We start from the raw sequence: 25,009 nt of genomic DNA on the forward strand, positions 1-25,009 counted from the left end.
AAAGATGACCTGCATGCCCTGATGGAAACAGACGACGAGATGACACCCCAGTGTCCCACCACCCCAACCCCTGGGCCGCAGACAGATACCGATCCTCGAAGAATTCAACGGTAGCTGGGAGGCACCCAACACATCTTTAAGAAAAAAAACCAAAATAAACAAGCTAATTAATTAGGTGCCGCCCAGCACGTAAATGTCAGCCCAGATCAGAGACGATTGCTGATTGCGTCACCTCTGATCTGGGTCAACATTTATGTGCCAGGTGGCACCTAATTAATTAGATTGTTTATTTCGGCTTTTTTCTTAAAGATGTGTTGGTGCGTCACAGGCACCGCTGGAGCATTGCATGCTTCGCTGATCGGTATCAGGTTGCTGCCCGGAGGGTGGAGGCCACTGCACCACCCCAACCTCTGATGACTCAGCCTAACACACCATCATCAGTGTGCTTGCCGCTGTCCCAATTCTGGTAAGTGATACTACACTGTACATACATTATTTCTACTTTATATCAGCTGTGTATTCTTACATGTTATTTGGTATGATTTGGCAGCTTCATAGCTTAAAGGTTACCGGAGAGTGCTTGCATGAGATTTTTGCTACAGAGAACAGTGTAGGCAATTATTGTGGAAAAGTATTTCTACTTCATATAGACTGTATTCATCATATCATTCCTGCTTTTACTATATGTTACTGTTATTTTAGGTTTTGTGTTATTTGGCATGATTTGGTAGGTTATTTTTGGGTCTGCAAACACTCACAAATTTTTCCCATATAAATAAATAATTGCTTCTTTGCTTTACGACATTCTGGTTTACGAACCATTTCATAGGAATGCTCTACTTTCGGATGGTGGGGGAAACTTGTAATGAGAAATTAAAAAAGCAGAAATAGCTAGCAACAGCAAAACAATAGATGTGTGTGTAATGCCCTGGTTCATATTTTTACTGTTGTGCAGTATGCATTTTATTTTGGCAATTTTGTAATAGCTGCTTGTTTTCAGCTTGCTCTGTTTTGGCTTGTTTGGGTTACTGTTGAAAATAAAGGATGCCGTGGAATATATGCCATCTAATTAGTGGGAGGTTTTCTTTGTGATGGACAATAAGGTTGGTCTGGGGTTTCTCTTTGTTTGGCAGGAAAAGACAGAAGACATTGGGGAGAAAGGGTTGTATCATACAAACCAGTGGGAGACCAGTTTGTTCAAGATGGATTGCGAGCAACGTGCAGAAGGTGGGGTGAGCATTCACAGTGACAAGGGCGCAGCTTGAGAGTGACAGAGAAGTTCACGATGAGCTCCAACTTGTGCACATTTGACCATTTAATTAGAATTGGCCATTTTCTTTGTTATTTTTTGCTAACCCTTTAGTTAAGATTCATAAATACAATTCCTTTAATCTTATGCAGTGTACTGGTTATTTCATTGCAACAATTTGTAACAGGGTAGCAAATCTCACAGCATCCACACAAACAGGGGTTTGGGGTGGGAGAGTGCCTCAATTTCACTAATTTGGCAGGGCCGGAGGTTGACTTCCTCAGACTTATGCAGCCAAGGAAACCAGGGTGTTTCACGAGTGATTGCACAAGAGATAACTGGGTGATGTATACTAAACAAATTGAGCAGTATGATGAAGCAAATGAAAGAGCCAATAAAAAAGTGAATGCCAATGTTGTTGAGTGTAATGGGTGGAAAAGCATACAGTTTGCTTAGAGGTTTAACTGCTCCAACCAAACTGGCTGAAATGAGCTTTGCTGATATTTTGAATGTAACATTGGTTTTAGTTCTAAATGTTCCTTTGTTGATTGCAGAAGTGTAATGCATTGTTTTAACCACTACACTACTATGCTATTGTGAAGCTTGCAGAAATGCACCAAGCTAGGACACATACACAGAGTACATTGGGCAGACAAATATAATGGACTAAATAACAATGAGAAAGAGATAAAGGTCAAGTTGCTGTTTCAAAAGAACACTAATCTGCACACTTGATAAAAAAAATCTGATAATGATGAGAGTGACATGGGACTGGGCAGCCTTGAAATTTACAATGTGAAAACTAACAGGAGACAAGCAATATGGTTTATTCCATAAGTGAATAGCAGATTAAATAAAGTGAAATTGGACACTGGCTCAGCTGTTTCTATAATTCCACAAAATGAGTTTGAATTAATTTTTAAAGATACTGAACTAAAGCCTGCAGGTATCCAACTAAAGGCTTATACTGGAGAAAAGGTAACTTGTGGGAATGGTAGTCGTAACAGTGAACTACAACTGACAAGCCACATTGAGCTAGTCTGTAGTAAAAATAGGAGGACCAGCATTGTGGGAATGTGAAGGGCTGATACAACTACGTGATTGGAGATCCATTCACCATTTGCATTCCACATCCCCTGGAATTGAAAGCCAATCAAGAAAGGTACTGGGTCATACCACAGTGGTGTTCAAGGATGGCATTGGAAAACTCAAGCATATCAAGGATAAAATATTGTTAAATGAAAATGCCAAATCCAAGTTTTACAAAGCCTGCCCAGTTCCTTATGTGAACCATGATAAAGTAGCCAGTGAGCTAGAGAGCATGGAGACTTAAATTCTTTCCAAGGTTGAGTGGAGGTTATGGGCAAAGTCAGTGGTCCCAGTAGCCAAGGATGGTTTTGTCAGCATCGGTGGTGATTTTAAGGCCACCAACAACCTAGTACTGAAAGTAGATCAACACCCTCTACCCAGTATATAGGATATTTTTGCAAACCTTTCTGCAGAGAAGCCCTTCAGCAAAGTGGACTTAGCTGTAGCCTACCTGCAGATGGAGATAGAAGAATCAAAAGTGTTTCTCACCATAAACAAAGGGCTTTATTGCTATAATAGGCTTACCCCTGGAGCAGCATCTGCCCTCTGGCAGAAAGCTATTGACCAGGCACTGCAAGGCTGCTCAAGCACTCCGTATTATCTGCATGAAATTATTGTTTCTAATAAGGATGACAAGGAACAAAGACTCCAAACAGTGATAAAGATTAGAACATTATGGGCTCAGAGCACAATGCAAAAAATACGAATCCTTTAAACTAAGCATCACTTACTATGGTCACACTATTGATGCACAATGATTACACAAGTGTGCTGAGAAAAGTCAAGCAGTGGTGGATGCCCCAAGGTCAAAGGCCTTGAAAGCACACTATGTCACCAGAGCACACTACACTGAATCAGAAAATCAGAAGCTTGCCAATTTTCTCTTTGCATATTGTAAGGCAGCACACTCCACAACCAACAACTTTCCAGCTGTGTTGTCCCTAGGTCATCCCTTGCATTCAAGCTTGGATTTCTTCAAACCAAGTCTCAGAAAGAATATGTAGGACAAATGACTGAGACAAATTGAAGGCTCCTCAAATAAGGAAGTTTGATGTTTCACTCCGACTAAGCAGGAAGGAGAGTAGTGTATATAATATTTCACTAATTGTAAATATATTGTATGATTAAGCATTGATTGTTTACATAATTCATTAGGGCGCAACAGTAACTTAGCAGTTGGCATGACACCATTACAGCGCAGAGCATTCTGGAGTTGAGAGTTCAATTCCAGCACCATTCAGTAAGGAGTCTTTATATATCCTCTGTGGATGCATGGGTTTACTCCACCAGAGTCACCCCACCCCTCTACCTACCTTCCTATATCTTTGATAGAACATATAACCTTGGACATTCAGCTCCCAACTACAACCACCCTTCAAACATGATTCAGTGATGACCACAGCTATGATTCAGTTATGGTCCATGGTCTAAAAGCTTCTGAGGACAGAAATCCCAGACACCCAAAATTAATGCTGTGAGAGCTAAGTCTCTCAGTATATGAACATCCCAACCATTAATTGATCAGTTATACCTGTGACAACATTTGATGTGCTAAGTGATAACATCATTCTGGTCTGCTAGCTTCCTTAAACTAAATGACTTAGTCAGTGTAGTCCATTTTGATGCTGGCCAATAAACATTGGGCTGTTGCAGAGGAGAATGTCTCATTACCACTTCACTTACAAACCATATTTCTTGAACTGTGGGCCAGCAGCCTGTGCTCTGTAGATGTCATATGGGGGGGGGGGGGGGGTGGTGGAGAAAGAATACTGGTGGCAGACCCAAAGACACAGACACTGAAGTACTAGGAACAGGACAGGACTAGAGACAGGGACCTGACTGGATGCAGACTATGAGCTGGGACAAGAACTCAGACCTGGGCTAGGACATTGGCTAGGCAAGTGGGACCAGGAGTAGGAACTGGGAACTAGGAGCCTAGGTTTGGACTCCAAGCCAGAGATTGGACAAGGACACAGAACCTAGGTCTTGACCCAGGCTCAGACTCCAGAACTGGGTGAAGACATGACATGGTCTTGGGAGACAGGAACCTCAGAAAACAAAGCCAGAAGCCTTGACAGTCTTGGGGAGGACAGGAACACAGAGCCTTGATCTAGAGTACAGGAACATAGAGCCATGGACTTGAGAGACAGGAACATGAAACATAAAGCCAGGACCCTTCCTTGGGAACAAGACATAGGGCCAGGAGTCATACAGAATGCTGAGCACAACAAGACAGTTCCCAACACTAGGTAGCAACAAACAGTCAGACCTACCTAGCAAAGGCATGGACACAGAGACAGTTCCAACTCAACAATAGACAATTCCTTATCTTGACACAGCAAGGCTCCAGTCTCACTCCAGCGGTTGAACAATGTTGCAGGCAAGGCTCCAGAAGGAAGGGGAAGGGAAGGGAACAGTCAAGCCTCAGGGTAACAGCAAAGACAGCCTGGCCTACCCAACAGAGGCCAGGACAGATTCAACTGCAGAGTAACAGCCTAACTTACCCCACAAGGGCAAGGACAGGATACTAACAAGACAAACCAGTACCCACACTTGAACCCAGGGCCACTTATATTCCCAGCCCCCAAGATGAGTATCAGGTGCCTATGATTAAGCCCAACTGAAACAAGCGACAGCTGGAAGACCTGGAGTCCAGAGTCCATGGATTGGACTGTGAACCGGAATGCGGATTTCACGGACCAGAACATGACAGTAGACAGTGCTGCTTATTTTGTATATTTATCCTTTTAACTTCATATTTATCCTTTTAACTTCAGACTGATTATTGCTTGCTATTTACATAAAGAACTGAAGTCTTGTTCTTGTTTACTGCAAGAAGCTGAGCAATGAATATTGGTTAGAAGTTTAACAATGTTACATACAACTCTGACCCTTCGGAAAGTTCATGCTGCTGTGTGTGGAAGCTGAGGTTAGCAATCCTGGGCTCTGAAAAGTGAATATCCATCACAAAACTATCAAGGTTAATCCACTCTAGGTCTTATCATCTCATATATGTCTGCATTCCATAGCCCCTAATTCAATGATCTTTCAAAAAATATTTCCTTCCTCATTGGCTTGCACTGGCTCCAGATTGGAATGATTCTATTGACAAAATTGTGGAAAGGAGTATTCAGGGAAGGTAGCTGTGAGGTCATCGACTGTGATGTCATCAAAAAGAATCAAGCACAAATTTATGAATGGGAAGAGCTGGAACCTGAGCAGCCCACTGAGAGTTATAAATCCATAAATAACATTTAATTCATGATTTTTATTCAAAATATGCATTTTTTTTCATGTATCCATCATTTTCTGCCGTCTTTATTGCTCAGCATTGCTTTCTTCCCTGAAGCACTCGGCTTGAGTGAACTTCCAGATTAATTTACTGCATGGACTACCACTGGCACATCACTATGACTCCGAGTCATAACATCCTCATAACTGGATGTCAGTCTATTTATTTTTTCACATTGTGAGGCTGTCAGCATTCAGGAGTGCGACTGTATCATCTATAGACTTGTTCTCTCAACCAACATCTGGATGTAATGGTGCAAAAGCCGCCTGTCATAAGGATCTGTTCATTAGTGGGGCATACAAACACCACAGTCTGCACAGAGTGAGCCAATTAATAAAAATATCTGCAGCAGAAATTTGACTTCAAATATCAAATATATACCATGTTTCACCAACTTTTCATTCCTCACGGGAGGTTCTCAACCAGGAGCCATGTTGAGAGATCAGGATTCAGACAATTATCCTGTAGCTCTATTCTCAACTCACGTTTCTATTTAGTGGAGCTTCAGGATGGTAGTGGGTCTCATAATGCTATGGTGGAATGAAGAACAGCCAGTTGAGAATATACACATCTGGCTAATTGGGCCTTCAGTTAATTGGAGCAGCAGCTTATTTGAGGCAACACTTAAAAGAACAAAAAATAATTGAGAAAGTAGCTCTGATTTCCCTTTGTATATTTGGGACACTATGCAGCTTATTTGGGACAAGAGGCTGTTGCTGAACAGTTTCTAACTAGTGTCAGTCATGTACACTTGTGTGGCCGTTAGACACGACATTGTACTTAGAGTGAGCAGTTTTTAAGTAGCACCAGTTGCATGACTTTGCGTTCAAAAAGCAATGATTTTTGTCACCGACGGTTGGCGAGAAATAAGCAGTAAGACAATTTGGTAATCTTTTGCTCACTGCAGCTTCAAGCATTCAGGTTTGGAGATGCCAGAAATGGCTGGGAGTGAAAATGAAATAATGATTTCACTCCTTAAACAAGTGAGGAACTATGAAGAGTTTGAAATTATCGACAATCACCGTGAAAATTACAAAGAATTGCAGGATTTGGAGGATGCAATCATCAAAAGCATTGTCTGATGGCAGTCCATTATCGACACATGTGTCTGCACTGATTTTACAGTCAATCAAAAGAACACGGCACCATATACTGGATGAATTCCGTCGTCGATAACTATTAGGAGCTAATACACAGTTTTATAGTACTGTAGAGGTATTGGCAGTGTTCTAATTTATTCTGTATTTCATTTAAAATCATAAATTGCTACTCAATTAAATAGTAGTTTGTCTTTATTATACCTTTTTAAATATTTCCGTGAAAATTCCATTCATTGGAGCAGTTGCTTAACTGGGCTAAAATATACTGGTCGCGAGGTGTCCCAATTAACCAGAAATCACTGTGATTATTTTAGTCTAATGTACGTAACCTGAAATAGAATAACATTGAAATTTACCAGAGCGATTCTGCTTTTGTCTGTGCTCCTTTCGTGAAGCAGTCCCCACAGGGAACTGCTGGGCAATCAATGGATGGCATTGCTCCCTTTTCCAGCCATTAGTTTAAGTGGACAGAAATAATAGCACACACCATAGGCTCTAAATTGCCATCTAGCTCTCACAGCAATCAATGGAATCAATGTGAAGATTTTGTAGTTTTATTATTGCTGCTGTGAAAGAGAAGTAGAGCTGCTGCCAGTCCCATTAAACTGCTCTGTCTGGTCCTCAGTCCCATTAACCTGCTCTATCTGGTCCTCAAGTAATAGCTCTTTTCTCCTCGGGTGTTCCTCACTTCAGCATCATACTTGTTTTTTTTAAAAAAAGTCTTCAACATCTATCACTGAAACCTAGCAAATCACCCATAATGTCCCTTTCCTCTCAAGACCACAGGTGTGCAAGTTTCTGTTTCTGCACTCCCGAACCACTGCCTTTGCTAAAGTATTAAACCTGATTGTGATCATATTGAATGTTTTTTCTCTCATCCTGCCCAATAATCCTACAAGCTCTAACATCATTGACCATTCCACAACTCCCAATGCTTCATATTCCCCATTTTTTGCCAGTGCCAAGAAATGTAGAGGAGGTTTGATCCAAAAGCAGAACAGCAGAGGCAATTTAGCAGCAAATGATACTTTACTAATAAACTGCAAAATAGCAAGCCATAAGGGGCCACGGAACAAGAGAGAACAGATACTAAACATAACAGGCAAAATACGGAGATGGCCTCAACATCCCAGAGCAAAGGAATGTCCATCAATGGCAGTGATACAGAAGGGGTGAGAGACAGAGTGCCCAAGCTGCACACACAGAGTCCAGTCCAGAAAGTGCCTGCTGTGCCAGAATCCACCAGGGCCTAGAGCCTAGAGCTACATCAGGCCATCGGGACATGGGGAAGGGCAGAAAGAGTGAGTTGGGCTACAGTGCTGGAACAAGAGGCTGGGGGAGCTTACCAGTTGAGAGGCCCCTCGTCTCTAGCTGGTGGTGCTGTTTCCCGGATGCAGTGGCACTTGATGTGTGGATGATCAGCTGCTCCACAGTAAGCACGCACGTTGTTTCTCCACCAACGCTCACGCTCTTGGGGGCTTAGGGGAGCTCTCTCCAACTACACATGTTCTGGGGTCATTGTTGATATGGGTCCTGCAGCCTGAAGTGGTTCTGGGAACAGAAATGGAGTTCTGGCTGATGATCTAGAGGGTCATTCCATATGGAGACTTTCAAGGTCGGTGAGCATCCCCTGGGTGGACAGCTCATCTTTCGAGCACTCCAGGAGGCTGTGATGGTAATGGACCAGCAGTGCTTCTGCATTCAGCTGCACACCGCCACGTTGGTCCTAAATTCCACACTGAAATCCAGCACCAAGCATGAACCTTAACGTAGGCAAAGTATCTGATCTGCTGCTTCCCTTCCATCTGGTGCATCTCGGCAGTGAAATCCTCATATCTGTTACAAATAGGAGTCTTATTTTCTCACTTAATGGTGGCCTAGGTCAGTGCTCACCAAGTCATGAGAGAGATGATGTAGGCAGTCTTGGCTCAGACTGTAAAATACAGAAATGTCAGGAGTTTGAAGTACAAGACACACTGGGATAGAAAGTTGGAGCATTGGGTTGAGGATCCATTGAAGCTTTTGGGCATCTGAATCTGTTGGTTTCCTGCTGCATCTGGATCACGTGGCCATGTCAATTCTGCTGGGTCAATCGCTTGTTCTCCCATTCTGTCAGGAAATGCAGAGAGGGCCTGGCCCAAAAGCAAAGGAGTGGAGACGATTTAGCAGGAAGCGATATTTTACTAATAAAATGCAAAATAACAAGCCACGAGGGGCCACAAAACGAGAGAGAACAGATAATAAATACAACAAGCAACAAGGTAACTGTAGGTTAGGCTAAGGCCTGCTGTTCTGATGGGTGAACAAGGGTGGCGGATGTGAGCTGGGTTTAAAAAGGTGGCCGATAATGAATTGGAAATGAGTAGCAGGTAACTCTTGTTAGTTGGGTGGAGAGTGGGAGATGCCTGCCTGTATAGGCCTGACAGGACTCCACCCTCTTCTACAGCCAGCACCCGATGGCCCAGGATGATCCGGATAATCCGGTTGAACTCCTCAATAAGTGATGGATTCAGGATGAAACTGGATGGCCACCAAGACCTCTCCTCTGAGCCGCACCCTTTCTAGTTGACCAAGTTCTGCACACCTGTCCACAATAAAGTGAATCCATGCACCGGCGAACTGTGTACACTATACCATCTTCCATCAGCCTTGGTTCTGGAGCTGCAGGCTCAGGTGGATTCAGTGGTCCATGGACAATGGGCAATGGGATTGAAAAAGGACACATGGAAGATAGCTGTGACCCTAAGGGATGTTGGAAGCTGGAGACAGTAAGTGACTGGACTGATGCGATGGATAATCTGAATTGGGGCAAGGGCTTGTAGGAGTCGATGCACAGGACAGATCTTGGTGGACAGCCAACACGGTCCCCATGCCTGTGGTTGGCCTGGTGGTGGTAGGAGCAGTTGGCAGCGAGAATGGCCCTCCATGCTGTCTTCTAAGCATTCCACCATTGGCAAACCAGTGCCCAGGCAGTTGGTTCCTCTGTGGGGAACAACTGGGGTTAGTAGCCATGAAGCACTTCAAAGGGCATCTGTGGTAGAGGAGGTGTTTAGAATGTGGGACAGCTCAGCCCAGAGCAAATACTTCTTCCACATGGAAGGGTTAGAGGCAGCAAAGTATCGCAGAAACCTCTCCACCTAGTGATTGGCTCTTTCTGATCGACTGTTAGTCTGCGAATGGTAGCCAGAGGACAAACTCACTGAGGTGTTGAGGAGGGATCAGAAGGCTTGCCAGAAGCGGGAGACAAATTGCAGGTCCCGGTCTGTCACTATGTCTTGTGGGAAGCCATGGAGGTGAATTTCATGTTGGAGACCAAGGTCCCCTGTCTCAGCAGCTGACTAAAGTGTGGGAGGTGCAATGAAGTCAACCACCTTGGAGAACTGGTCTACCACTGTCATAACCACTGTGGCTTCACTGGAAGGTTGCAATCCCACTAAAAGCATGGTGATGTTGGATCACATTCGGTTACAAAACATAGGAGCTGCAGGAATCCAGAGGGCCACTAAGTGAGGGAATTGGACTGGGCACATTAAGGGCAGGCAGAGATGAACTGACATACACCTGCAATCATGGTGGGCCACAAAAAACAGCTTTGCAGAATATCTAAGGTCATTCGTGTGCCTGGATGGCCAGAGAGGAGTGAGAAGTGTCTCAGCGTGCAAGGCTGAAGGCACGTACATGCAGTTGTCAGGTATGTCGGCTGGAGTAGGCCCGTGCTGTATGGCCTAGTGGATCTGGTTTGTAAGGTCCTAGACAATGGGGTGAGGATCTGAGAGGATGAAATGATGGGCTGAAGGTCGATTTCCATTTCAGCTGGGTTGAGTTGTTGTGACATGGTATCTGCCTTGGTGTTCTTAGAGCTGGATCAGTAGGAGATGGTGAAGTTGAATTGCTCGAAGAAGAGGGTGCAGCGAGACTGACATGTTTGAGTTAGCAGATCTGTTGAATGGATGAAGTTCTGGTAGTCATTCCAGATCAGGATGGGATCAATGTTTCCCATCAGCCAGTGTCTCCATTTCTCCAAGACCCATTTAATGATGAGTAACCGCCTGTCTTGTATTCCATAATGGCGCTATGTAGAGCTGAATTTGCACTAGAAGAAGGCACAAGTGTGCATCTTCCCATTCAGTTCTCACTGGGAGAGGATGGCCAGATGCCACATTAGATGTGTCCACCTCTACCTCAAAAGGTCCGGAGAGGTTTGGATGGCGGAGAATGGGAGAGGTGGTGAAGTATCTCCTAAACTCCTCAAAAGCATGGTCCGTGGCAGTAGACTAAATTATCTGTGAGGTAGGTGGCCTGGTGAGGGAGGTGATAGGAGCAGTAATTTGGCTGTAGTTCCTGATGAGAGGGTGGTAGATGTTGGACAAGCCAAGAAGCACTATAGCTGTTTGAGGAAGCATAGTCCGGGACATTCAACAATGGCATGCACTTTCACCAGATCCATGGTTATGTCTTTAGTTGAAAGGATGTTGCCCAGGGCTTCCTTGACAGCCAGAAGGTTTTGGGTCCTGATATCATAATTATACTTGGCAGGATTCAAGCCACGGGAAAGAAAAACACAGCGATGCAGCTAATTATCTACAGAAGACCATTGGGAGAGTACAGGTCCAGAGCTGACATCAACTTTGACAGTGGTTGGATGGCATGAGTCTGCATGTTGCAACACCAGTAAAGCATTGCTTCAGTTCTGAGAATGCTTGGCTTGCTTCACTTGTCCATAGGAATCCTGTACAGGTCTTCTTGCTGAGTGCGTTCTGATGAAACAGTGATAAAAGTCTGCAGTCCCCATGAGGCAACTCACCTGTTTGACCATTGATGGTTTGGGCCTGAACCTTACATGGCTCAGTATGAACACTGGAATGAGTGAGGACATACCCCAAGAATGACACCTGCTCTTTGTGGAACTCACACTTCTCTGGCTTGGCATCAAGTATATATGTATGCACGTATGTATGTATTTATGTATTTATTCATTTGCAGTGTACAATAGGCCCATCCGGCCCTTTGTGCCACCAACAGTCCCCAGATTTAACCGTAGCTTAATCACGGAACAATTTATAATAACCTATTAACCCACCAACTGGTAAGTCTTTAGACTGTGGGAGGAAACTGAAGCACTGGAGAAGTCCCACGTGGTCACAGAGAGAACGTATGAATTCCTTATAGGCAGCAGCGGGAATTGAACTCAGGTCGCCTGTACTGTAAAGAATTGTGCTAACTATTACTCTACTGTGCTGCCCTCGAGGAGCCATCTGAGACCCCTCCGGACATGCTGGATGTGCTCCTGGTGAGTGCGGGAATAGGTAACAATGTTGTCTGAACACACGAAAACAAACTGATTCAAACTGTCCCAGAGCATATCCTCGACTGGGGCCTGAAAAACAGCAGGGGCATTCACCAGAATAAAAGGCATCACGAGGTACTCTTGGTAGCTAGTGGAAGTTTTAAACGCTGTCTTCCACTCTTTCCTTTCCTGGATATGAAGTAGGTTGTAAGCATTGCACACAGCTATCTTGGGGAAATACGGTTTCTTCTCGGGGATGTTCAAATGCAGACACAAGCAGGAGAAGAGGGTAGCGGTTCCTCACTGTGATGTTGTTTAGGAACCGATAACCAACACAGGGATGGAGCTTGCCATTCTTCATGCACGCAAAAAAGGTGCCCACCCCGCTGGCACGCTTGGCGGATGGGTAACTCCTAATGGCAATTGTTCCTTGATATATTCTTCCAAGGCGACCATCTCAGGAAGAGAGAAGAAAAAGTGCCATCCCCAGGGAAGGACTAGTACCGAGTAAGAGGTCTATGCTGCTGTCATTTGGCTGGTGTGGAGGCAGGGTGGTGGCCTTAAGATACCTTGAGAAGGTCAGCATATTCAGACGGAAGGCTAGACAGGTCAACACTAGCAGTTGACACAGGAGAGAATACGCTAACAGGGGCTTGAGGTGAACCCACACAGGTACATAGACACACCCGGCTCTTGGAGCGCCTTTAGGGACCAATCATTCGTGGGTTATTTCCAGATAGCCGGGGAAGGCTAAGTACCAGCAGCAATTCAGGTGACTCAACAGGATAGAAGAGCTGTTCCCTATGGTTGTCCTCTAGCACAAGTTGGAGGGGTTCTGTGGAAAGGTGGATTTTACCGCTGCCCAGAGGCTGACCATCCGCCACCTTGACATCGATAATCTTTCTCAAATGCTGCATCATAACTCTCTACCTCTGAGGCAGAGCAATATCGATTATGTTCACGACTCTCCCTGAGTCAATAATTGCCTGAAGCTCATGGGTCTGGGACTCCCACAGCAAGGAAGCTGGGAGCATCATGTGATTAGGGGAAGACGCTTTCAGGGAGAATCGACCCGTCAGAATTCCCTTTCCTGCTGACAGGTATCCTGTTTTATCTGGGGCTTGGGACATGATGCTTGGAAGTGTCCCAGATCACCACAGGAGAGACAGGAATACGTTATCTTGCACTGATCTCGTTCCTCATGTGATAGGTACATGTGCCCCACCTGCAAAGGCTTCTCCACAGACTGGGCACTGGGTGATGAGGGGGAGGGTGAAGACAGTCAGTGACCTGAAGAGTAGGAAGTTCGAGGCATTCTTTCTCTGCATCACTCAGTTGCCCGGTTTTGATTCGAATGCCCAGAGCTATCAGGTCATCCAGGCTGTTTTGCTTGTCATGCACTGCCAAACCCCTGTGTGATACCTGTGCAGCACTTGTCTTATCTCAGGTGACCTGTCACCTCACACTTTATGAGAAAAACCTAACTACTTAGTACTACATCAGGTGCTAGCAGGCCATCAAAAGCTCTGGGTATCGGAAGGAGGCAGTGAATAGAAAACACACACTTCTGGAGGTAAGTTTTGTTTATAAAAATAGCAATATATACAAAATATTTTCATCAGTAAGTACAATTCAAAATTCCAACATTCTGTCTTAGGCTCTAAGCCTCAGATACAGTATCAACAAATACCAAATTCCTTTTTAGTCAGTGAGATTCATTAGAATGACCTTTATTACCCAATTTCTCCAATTAATTAGATCTAGTGTTATTCCCTATTTAAAGGTTTACTGACTAATATTTGCTTTTCTATATATCCCTAACTGAATTCCTATTTTTAAGTATTATGGTTAACCTCCATTTCAGTTTCAGGAGAGTATGTCTACAAATTCACTTCAATACCAAAAAAAAATATTTATACAGCTTAACTCCTTACATGGCAATTCTTCAACATCACAACTTTTAAACAAAGTAAATATCATTTCAGTAACTTATCAAAGTTCTTGCAAAATAAGCATTTCTTCCAGGAAATAAAATTCAGATCCTTCGAATGAGAAATAAGCTTATACATCCAACCATATTAAATCTCAATGTCTTGAAACATTTTGTTCCTGCGCTGGTTCTTCGATCTTGGGTGACTCACCATCTAGTTTCTTGGTTGGTTTGTTGGATGAAGTGGTTGGTCATCCACGGAAAGTCAATTCACAATGTTACACAAAAAATACCTGACCAGATCCTTTGGTATGATTTAACAGAGCTAATTCCCGGTTACACAGTAGAAACCTCGGACATTACTCTCTGCCGATATCATCTCGCTATAGCTGTTGCTTGTTATAGCTGTAGCTTCAATAAATCCTTTATCAATATCGTCTCTCCTCCACGGTTTCATCCTGTGGATTTCCAATAAGCAGGATATAGATACTAACTACTGGTTCCACTTTTAACAATTTATGTCTTTAGTTAGTTTCTATAGTTTGCTGCGCTTCTGTTGCTTGTCCACATCTGTAACAGCCACACCTCATTCTGACATAGCTTTTATATTCCAAGTTTTTAAAAAAAAATTGGTAAACCTCATTTTCATCCCTCCACAGATGGAGCTTTCTAACTTTACATCTTTGGGTTTAATTAATCTGGGTTACACCCCCCCCCCCCCCCCCCACAATTTTGAATTTATGCAAGTCCCTTTGCATAGGGCTACAGGTTGCACTGTAATGGGTTTGGGTGTTCGACATATGTGAAATCTTGAAGAGACTCTACTATGGCTGACCTTGGAAAAGGGACTGAACTGTTGTCACTAAGGGAATTGCTAGCTCAGGATATATAATAGTTCTAAATTTTTCTCTGTATCTAGAAGAACTCCTGAGTTCTTTCTCCTCTTGGTCTGAGGTAGTAAACCTCATCCTCTTCTGAATCAAATGGATTTTCTTCCTCTTCAACCGTCTGTTCATTCTTAGTACTCCTGCAAGTTCTGTACTTGCAAATAGGGACAGGAGAAAGTTGCTGATTGTGTTCAGAAGGAAGAAATCCACAAGGAGCAATTGATCACCAGTTTGACTCAACACTACATAAACTATTTCTTCCCATTTTTACTGTGGGTGTGCATTCCTTACTAGCACTCTGGATTTCTTTCTTTCAACTCCAAAGCTGTCACGTTTGTTGTATCCGGTCTTGTTTCAGTCTGCCATTTTCCGTGAAATCCGCATTGCTATCTTGAAGCTTTCCTCAAGCTGAGATTTTAAATTTTGTACATACTGAGAGTGTGATGTACTATGTATGTCTTCCAAGGGTAGTCCAAAAGCTAAGTCAACTGGGAGCCTGGATTGTCGTTTGAGCATCAATTTATACGGACAAAAGCCAGTCGTATCATGCCTAGCACAATTAAAAACATGGACTAGGGTTTTCACAAATTCTTGCCAGCAACTTTTACTTTTCATCTCTAGGGTTCCTTGCACATTTAAGAGGGTTTCAACAGGGTTTCCTCTGGAATGATATGGTGTATTTCTGACTTTTTGAATTCCAGTTCTCGCACACAGTTCTTTAATCAAGCGGATTCAAAGTCAGGCCCTCTGTTGCTGTGTAGGTGCTCAGGATAAGCACAATGAGAGATGAAATGCTCCCATAGGCACTTTTGGTTAGGATATTTAGTGAAATGATCAGTTATTAACAACACATCCTTTGTGTTACTTTGATCGGGTTCTAATGTAAGAAAGTCCATGCATACCAGCTGCAAGGGGCGAGTTGTCACAATATTCACTAACGGACCAGCTTTCTCAGGTAAGGTCTTTCTTCTTACACATCAACCGCATGTTTTAATCTTGCGTTCCACATCAGCTGCTATCTTGGGCCAGTAAAATCGGCTTCGGACTAAATCCAGGGTACGACTAACACCCAAGTGACCAAAGTCATTGTGAAGACTTTTAAGTACATCAGATTGAAACTTTACAGATAAGACAAGCTGGTCTGTTGTTTTATCTCTGGTTAATCTTTTCCTGTAGATAATTCCATCTTTTAGCTCTAGATGATCCCATTCTCTGAGAAGATAGAGTTGTCTGGTGATTGCGTTTCTTACAGAAGGGGATGGTTTTTCTCCAGTTTCCAGCTGGTTGATGACCTCCCTAATAAAGGATCAGCTAACTGGGAGTCTGTAATCTCAGCGTCAAAGAGATGAGAAATGACTGGTAATCCCCCACACAGATCTGCTTGTGAATAGCTGTCCAGTTTAACACTTAATTGTATCATTAAGGATCCAACAAATGCAATGGAAACATCTGCAGAAGGCTTTGTCTGTTGGATAAGATGACTCTTGCATACAGCTTCCACAATGTCAGCATTAACTTCACCCACATCAGCTGAGTTCACCAGATGACTTCCAGTAAACTTCAAAATGCATTCCTGCTCCTTCTGGGATGTGAGATCGCCTGATAGTCCTCCTTATGGTCATCTGGCAACCTGTCACCTGTAACTGGTTGCATCCAGTCCAACAGTGGAAGGGACGTAAGTCAGGGGTTACTGTCTGTTACTACAGTAAATGGACTACCATAAAGATAATCATGAAATTATTCACTAACTGCCCATTTTAGGGCTAGGCACTCTAATTTATGGGCAGGATATCTTAATTCCTTATGGGAGAGTCCCCTACTGGCATAAGCAATGGCCCTAAGGTGCCCGTCCTGTTCTTGGCGGAGGGCAGCCTCTAAACCAGTAGTGCTGGCAGTGTAAAATGTATGGCAGCTGAGGATTAGCAAATGCCATACTGGAGCAGATGAAAATTCCTTTATGATTAAGCTGAATGCTTCTTGACACATGGTAGTCCACCTGTCTCCAATGGGTCTTTCGGATTATAATACTGGCTATCATTCTTCACCTTTTATTCCTGGTTGGTGGGTACCTTGATGCCAAATCATTGAGTGGCTTAACTTTTCGAGAAATCATAGAAACTTACTTACAGAGGATGCTGGAATTGAACACCATGAGCTGTAATGGTGTCACACTAACGCGGTGCCCAATAAATAAGTACAGTGCCGAAACCCGGGGTTGAACCAGGGACCTTTAGATCTTCAGTCTAACGCTCTCCCAACTGAGCTATTTCGGCTGACATAGTTACAGTACTGTGGTTCACCTCCGTCTTGTACCTCACTATTCCAGAATCTGCAGTCACCATTCCAGTATCTGGGGTATTGTAATTCTCTGCCTTGTGTCTCAAAAGTTCAGCGTCTGCAGTATTGTATTTCCCTTGTGATTCATATCTCACTCTTCCGGTACCTGCAGTATTTTGCTCCTCCTTTACCTTGTCCCTGACCATTACAGAATTTTATTTATTTTATTTAGAATTGTAATAATTGTAGCTCTAAAAAAATTATTTCACTACAGTAACAGATATGCTGATACTGTGCCAATGCTGAATCCTGGAACCTTTAGATCTTCAGACTAATGCTGTCCCAACTGAACTATTTCGGCTGACATATCTGCATTTTCTCCTCTGTCTTGTACCTCACCATTTCAATATCTGCAGTATTGTATTTCCCTGTGCTTTGTACCGCACCATTCCAGCATCTGCAGTATTGTCTTTCCATGTGCTTTGTACCTCACTGTTCCTATAGCTGTGGTATTTGGTTACTGTGGATAAATTTATTTTATTTTATTTATTTCACTTAGTGCTACAACTTCATTGCGGCTCTAAATAAAATAAAATAAATAACATTCTGTAAAATGACCAATTAAGCATCTAACGTCTCTAGATTGTGGGATGAAACCGGACCATCCAAAGGAAACTCATGCACATACCAGAATGACGTACAAACTTGCCTACAGAGGATGTCGTAATTGAATTCAGAGCTCTGACACCCTGAGCTGTAACAGAGTTACATTAACCAAAAGTCCCAGCGCTGAAACCCGGGATTGAACCAGGGATCTTTAGATCTTCAGTCTAACACTCTCCCAGCTGAGCTATTTCAACTGAGGTATCTGCAGTTTTGAAGTTCTTCTGTCTTGTACTTCATCATTTCGTCATCTGCGGTATTATATTTCCCTGTGCCTTATATCTCACCCTTCCAGTATATGCAGTATAAGGCATTCTACAAGTTTGTGAAGAACAAAAGGATAAGGTGTGAAGGAATAGGACCAATCAAGTGGAAGAGTGTGTATGGAACCAGAGGAGATAGGAGAGATACTTAATGAATACTTTACTTCAGTATTCACTACGGAAAAGGATCTTGGCGATTATAGGGATGGCTTACAATGGATTGAAAAGATTGAGCATATAGACATTAAGAAAGAGGATGTGCTGAAGCTTTTGGAAAGCATCAAGTTGGACCAGATGAGATGTAACCCAAGCTACTGTGGGAGGTGAGGGAGGAGATTGCTGAGTCTCTGACAATGATCTTTGCATCATCAATGGGGACAGGAGAGGTTCCACAGGATTAGAGGGTTGCAGATGTTGTTCCCTTATTCAAGAAAGGGAGTAGAGATAGCCGTGGAGGGGGGTCAAAAGGTTACAGGGGGACATCGAACTGAATTGAGAAGTGGCAGGTGGAGTCTAACCCAGAGAAGTGTGAGGTGGTTCATTTTGATGGCAGAATATAGTATTAATGGTGAGACTCTTGGCAGTATGGAGGATCAGAGGGATCTTGGGGTCTGAGTCCTTTGGACACTCAACACTGTTGCGCAGGTTGACTCTGTGGTTAAGAAGGCATACGGTGTATTGGTCTTCATCAACTGTGGGATTGAGTTCAAGAGCCGAGAGGTAATGTTACAGCTATATCGGACCCTGGTCAGACCCCACTTGGAGTACTGTGCTCAGTTTTGGTCACCTCACTACAGGTAGGATGTGGAAACTATAGAAAGGGTGCAGAGGAGATTTACAAGGATATTGCCTGGATTTGGGAGCATGCCTTATGAGATTAGGTTGAGTGAACTCGGCCTTTTCTCCTTGGAGCTGCGGAGGATGAGAGGTGACCTGATAGAGGTGTATAAGATGATGAGAGGCATTGATCATGTGGACAGTCAGAGGCTTTTTCCCAGGGCTGAAATGGCTAACACAAGAGGGCATAGTTTTAAGGTGCTTGGAAGTAGGTACCGAGGAGGTGTCAGGGGTAAGCTTTTTACAGAGAGAGTGGCGAGTGTGTGGAATGGGCTGCCAGCAACGGTGGTGGAGGTGAGTATGATAGGGTCTTTTAAGAGACACCTGGATAGGTACATGGAGCTTAGAAAAATAGAGGGCTATGGGTAACCTTAGGCAATTTCTAGGTATGTACATTTTCGACACAGCATTGAAAGCTGAAGGGCCTGTATTGTGCTGTAGGCTTTCTATGTTTCTAAAACAGCAGTAATATCTGATAAATCCAAGGAAGGAATTTCTTCAGATATCTGGGAACTGGCTAGGTTTTGACTGCGGCTATCTTGTCAGAGTCAAATTGAACTCCTGGATGAGATACTGTATGTCCAAGGTATTTGACTGAGGTTTGCACAAAAGCACACTTTTCTAGAGCTAGCTTAAGACTGTACTCTCTGAATTGACTCAGGATTCTCGTATTCTCGGATCATCCAGGTCCTTAGAGAACACAATGGTGTCGTCGATGAATACAAGGACTTCCCTCAGGTTTGTATCAGTCATGCATTATGCAATGAGTCACTGAAGTGTGCTTGGCATGTTTGTAATTCCCTATGGCATCTTATTGAATTCACAGAATCCAAGAGTTCGCACAAAGTTGTTTTCAGCTTGTCAGCTTATTCAACTTTTTTCTGATAATAACCACATTTTAGGTCAAGGGCTGAAAACTATTTGGAACCAGTCAAAGCCATAAAAGTGTCTTTGAGCTTCCGGTGTGCATAGGCTTCTTTAATTGTCTGTTGGTTTAATTTCTGATAATCGATACCCAAATAGATATCCCCATTCTTTTTTCACACCACAACAGTTAGAGAAGAAAAAGGAGATTCAAACTCTGGCCACTCCTGCATTTAGCGGTTCTTGGAGAAGTTTTTGAACCACTTCTCTATCTTCTGGGTGTATAGGTCGAGGTTGATGTTTGAATGGTGTTTCATCAATCATGTTGATCAATGTTTCAATTCATCAGTCCATCCGAAATCTAAATGATGATGTGAGAAAACATCAGGGATTCTTTGTATTTTCTGAGTAAGTCTTCTCTTCCTCCAGCAGGGATAGGAGAATCACCGAAGTTAAACTCTGCGCTTTAGTGGAGTCTGACTCAATGGAAGTTATAATTGGTGGTTCTTTCAGAAATATAGCTTGTACTGAATTTAATTCAGCTATAACACACCTGGCAGGAATCATGACATCATGTGCTGTTATGTGGAGATCACTACAGGTAAGTGACACTATTGCCTGTTTTCCAAAGTAACCAGGTAAATACTCCAGGCTGGGGTTTTCAACTCACCAAGGTAAGCTTCAGTGGTGTATTTTTCGAATTTCTGATGTAAGCTCTGGCTAAAGTAACTACATGGTAGAAACTTCTTGGTCACTGCTTGCCTGTTGAGTGTAAGGTAGCAAGGGCTGTAGATCTTGTACTGCAGAGTCAGAATTGTACTCTGTTATGAGGGACTTTAGGAGACTCTGCACCAGGGTCAGTTAGGGGAATAACTCTGGCAACTGAACCATATTGTTTTGGAAAGTCTAGGATTTTCTCATTTTTTTCTGTTCCTGTTACACCATTGACTAAAACAGCATTTGGGATTTGGACACTCTTTCCCTCTATGTCGTCCATTTTCGTTCACTGTACATTTTAATTGAATCAAAAATGAATTTGACAAATAAGATTCTTTTACTGTTGTGTATAGTAATCAGTGTGAGAGTGTTTATCTAATAACTGCCTCTTGGCTGGCTCACCAAGTTTTTTGTAACATCTGTGTAGTGCTTGATTTATCTTATGTGACTGGTCGCAGCCCTCTTTATGAGAAAAATCTAATTACATAGTACTACACTACGTACTAGTGGGCCATCAAAAGCACTAGGTTTCAGAAAGAGGCAGTGAATAGAAAACACACACTTCTGAAGGTAAGCTTTGCTTATTAAAAATAGCAATATATACAAAATATTTTCATGAGTAAGAACAATTCAGAAGTCTGTCTTAGGTTCCAAGTCTCAGACATCAATGAAAACCAAATTTCTTTTTAGTTACAATCAGTGAGGTTCATTAGAATAACTGTTTTTACTCCAATTTCCTCAACTAATTAGATCTAGTGTTATTTCCTGTTTAAAGGTTTACAGATTAACATTTGCCTTTTTATTGATCCCTAGTTAGTTAGAAAACTAATTGAATTCCTATTTTTAAGTATTATGGTTAACCTCAGTTTCACTTTCAGGTTAGTATGTCCACAAATTCAAATTCAACAACAAAAAGAAGAAGGCAGCAGCGATAGGGGACTCTTACAGTTGGGGGGTCAGACAGCCGATTCTGTGGATGCAGGAAAGAAACATGGATGATAATTTTCCTCCTAGGTGCCAAGGTCCAAGATGTGTCTGATCGTGTCCACGCTATCCTGAGGTGGGAAGGTGAACAGCCAGAGGTCATGATACATATTGATACCAACGATATGTTGGCGCCAATATGTACCATGGTAAGAAAAGTGAGGAGGTCCTGAAAACACACTACAGGCAGTTAGGAAGGAAGTTGAGAAGCAGGGCCTCAAAGGTAGTAATCTCAGGATTACTGCTTGTGCCACGCGACAGTGAGCATAGGAATAGAGTGAGGTGGAGGATAAATGAGGTACTGAGGGATTGGAGCAGGGGGCAGGGATTCAGATTTCTGGATCATTGGGAACTCTTTTGGGGCAGATGCAACCTGTACAAAAATGACGGGTTGCACTTGAATCTGAGGGGACCAATATCCTGACGAGGAGGTTTGCTAAGGCTATTGGGGAGAGTTTGAACTAGAATTGCTGGGGGGTGGGAACCGAACTGAAGAGACGGAGGAAGGGATAGTTGGCTCACAAATAGAAAAAGCTTGGAGACGATACGAGAGGGAGGATAGGTAGGTGATAGAGAAGGGATATGCTCAGGCTGATGGTTTGAGATGTGTCTATTTTAATGCGAGAAGCATTATGAACAAAGCAGATGAGCTTACAGCATGGATCAGTACTTGGAGCTATGATGCTTAGGCCATTACAGAGACTTGGATGGCTCAGGGGCAGGAATGGTTACTTCGAGTGCCAGGCTTTAGATGTTTCAGAAAGGACAGGGATGGAGGCAAAAGAGGTGGGAGCATGACACTGTTGATCAGAGATAGTGTCACGTCTGTAGAAAAGGACGAAGTCATGGAGGGATTGTCTACTGAGTCTCTGTGGGTGGAAGTTAGGAACAGGAAGGGGTTAATAACTCTACTGAGTGTTTTTTATAGACCACCCAATAGTAACAGGGACATTGAGCAGCAGGTAGGGAGACAGATTTGGGAACGGTGTAACAATAGCAGGGTTGTCATGGTGGGAGATTTTAATTTTGAATTGACTTTATTTCTTACATCCTTCACATACATGGAGTAAAATATTTATGTTACATCTCCACCTAAATGTGCAATGTGCAATCATAGTAATTTATGATAAGTTATAATAAATAGAACAGTCAATGTAATATAGAGTACACTCAAAGCAGTGTGAGTTCATCAGTCTGATGGCCTGGTGGAAGAAACTGTCCTTGAGCCTGCTGATCTTGGCTTTTATGCTGTGGTACCGCTTCTTGGATGGTAGCAGCTGGAATAGATTGTGGTTAGGATGACTTGGGTCCCCAATGATCCTATCAGCTGTTTTTACACACCTGTCCTTGTAAATGTCCTGAATCATGGGAAGTTCACAACTACAGATGCATTGGGCTGTCTGCACCACTCTCTGCGGATTCCTGCGATTAAGGGAGGAACAGTTCCCATACCAGGCAGTGATGCAGCCAGTCAAGATGCTCTCAATTGTGCCCCTGTAGAAAGTTCTTAGGATTTGGGGCCCATACCAAACTTCCTCAACCTTCTGAGGTGAAAGAGGCACTGCTGTGCCTTTTTCACCACATGACTGGTGTGTACAGACCACGTGAGATCCTCAGTGATGTGGATGCTGAGGAACTTGAAGCTGTTTACTCTCTCAATCCCAGATCCATTGATGTCGATAGGGGTTAGCCTGACTCCATTCCTCCTGTCATCCACAACGAGCTCCTTTGTTTTTGCGACATTGAGGGAGAGGTTGTGTCAGAGAGATGACTTCGTCCCTGTAGGCCACCTCATTTGAGATAAAGCCAATCAATGTAGTGTCGTCAGCAAATTGAATTAGCAGATTAGAGCTGTGGGTGGCGATACAGTCATGGGTATACAGGGAGTAAAGGAGGGGACTCAGTACGCAGTCCTGAGGGGCTCCTGTATTGAGAGTCAGAGGGTTGGAGGTGAGTGAGCCCACTCTTACAACCTGCTGGTGATCTGACAGGAAGTTCAGGATTGTAGCTGGTTTTCTTGAGTCCTGGTTGATCACCAGCTCTACGTTGTGCAGTAAGTGCTGCTCGCATGAAACTATTGATCCAGGGTTCCTGGTTCGGGGGTTTTGTGGATAGTGTCAGAGGTTACAGCGGGACATTGATAGAAATCAAAACTGGGCTGTGAAGTGGCAGATGGAGTTCAACCCAAATAAGTGTGAGGTGGTTCATTTTGGTAGGTCAAGTATGAAGGCAGAATATAGCATTAATGGTAAGACTCTTGGCAATGCAAAGGATCAGAGGGATCTTGGGCTCCATAGGACGCTCAAAGCTGCTGCACAGGTTGGCTCTGTGGTTAAGAAGGCGTACAGTGTATTGGCCTTCATCAATCGTTGGATTGAGTTTAAGAGCTGAGAGGTAATGTTATAGCTATTTAGGACCCTGATCAGACCCCACTTGGAGTACTATGCTCAGTTCTGGTCACCTTACTACAGGAAGGATGTGGAAACTATAGAAAGGGTACAGAGGAGATTTACAAGGATGTTGCCTGGATTAGGGAGCATGCTTTATGAGAATAGGTTGAGTGTACTTGGCCTTTTCTCCTTGGAGTGACAGAGAATGAGAGCTGACCTGATAGAGGTGTATAAGATGATGAGAGGCATTGATCATGTGGATAGTCAGAGTCTTTTTTCCAGGGCTGAAATGGCTGACACGAGAGGGCACAGTTTTAAGATGCTTGGAAGTAGGTACAGAGGAGATGTCAGGGGTAGGTTTTTTTACGCAAAGAGTGATGAGTGCTTAGAATGGGCTGCCAGCGATGGTGGTGGAGGTGACTATGATAGGGTCTTTTAAGAGACTCCTGAATAGGTACATGGACCTTAAAAAAATAGAGGGCTATGGGTAACCCTAGGTCATTTCTAATGTAAGTGCAGCATTGTAGATTGAAGGGCCTGTATTGTGATGTAGGTTTTCTATGTTTCTATGAAAGTCGATTCACAAAATTACACAAAAAAACTGACCAAATCCCTTGGTATGATTTAACAGAACTAATTCCTGGTTACATGGTAGAAATCGTGGACACTACTCTCTGCCAATATCATCTTGCTATAGCAGATACTCATTGTAGGCAGAGTTTCGACAAATGTTTTTTTGATATCATTTCTCCTCCAGTGGTTTCACTCTGATGATTTCCAATAAGTAGGATACAGATGCCAACTACTAATTCCACTTTTATCAGTTTATATCTATAGTTCACTGCGTTTCTGTTGATTGTCCACGCCTGCATCAGCCACGCCTTGTTTTCACATAGCTTTCTTTTCAAGTTCTCTTCTGTTAAAAATTCAGTGAGCTTTGTTTTCATCCCTCTTCAGCTGTAGCTTTCTAAAATTATATCATTGGGTTTAATTAACTAGAGTTACACCTGCATGCAGCCCGTGCTGGGAAGCAGTGATGTAGGATCTCTTATTCCACCTTGTCTCAACTGCAGTCCTGTGGAAATTTGTGGAAATTAAAAGTTTAATTTCTAGTTCAAGTTTCAAGTTGATTGTTGTAGGCATAGGCGTATTAAATGCCATGCAAATTAGGTTCTTACAG

General features: G+C 43.2%; 2 non-coding genes across 2 annotated transcripts; both read right to left on the minus strand.

Annotated features, from left to right (window-relative positions):
- Positions 1–17,034: 17,034 nt before the first annotated feature.
- trnaf-gaa (transfer RNA phenylalanine (anticodon GAA)) lies at positions 17,035–17,107 on the minus strand. Its single transcript has one exon. It is a non-coding gene; the product is annotated as a tRNA-Phe (tRNA).
- A 791-nt stretch (positions 17,108–17,898) lies between these two features.
- trnaf-gaa (transfer RNA phenylalanine (anticodon GAA)) lies at positions 17,899–17,971 on the minus strand. The gene has a single exon. It is a non-coding gene; the product is annotated as a tRNA-Phe (tRNA).
- Between the last annotated feature and the right edge of the window lie 7,038 nt (positions 17,972–25,009).

Source organism: Mobula birostris, chromosome 2 (assembly GCF_030028105.1).
Source record: "Mobula birostris isolate sMobBir1 chromosome 2, sMobBir1.hap1, whole genome shotgun sequence".
In the NCBI taxonomy this organism is placed as follows: domain Eukaryota; kingdom Metazoa; phylum Chordata; class Chondrichthyes; order Myliobatiformes; family Myliobatidae; genus Mobula; species Mobula birostris.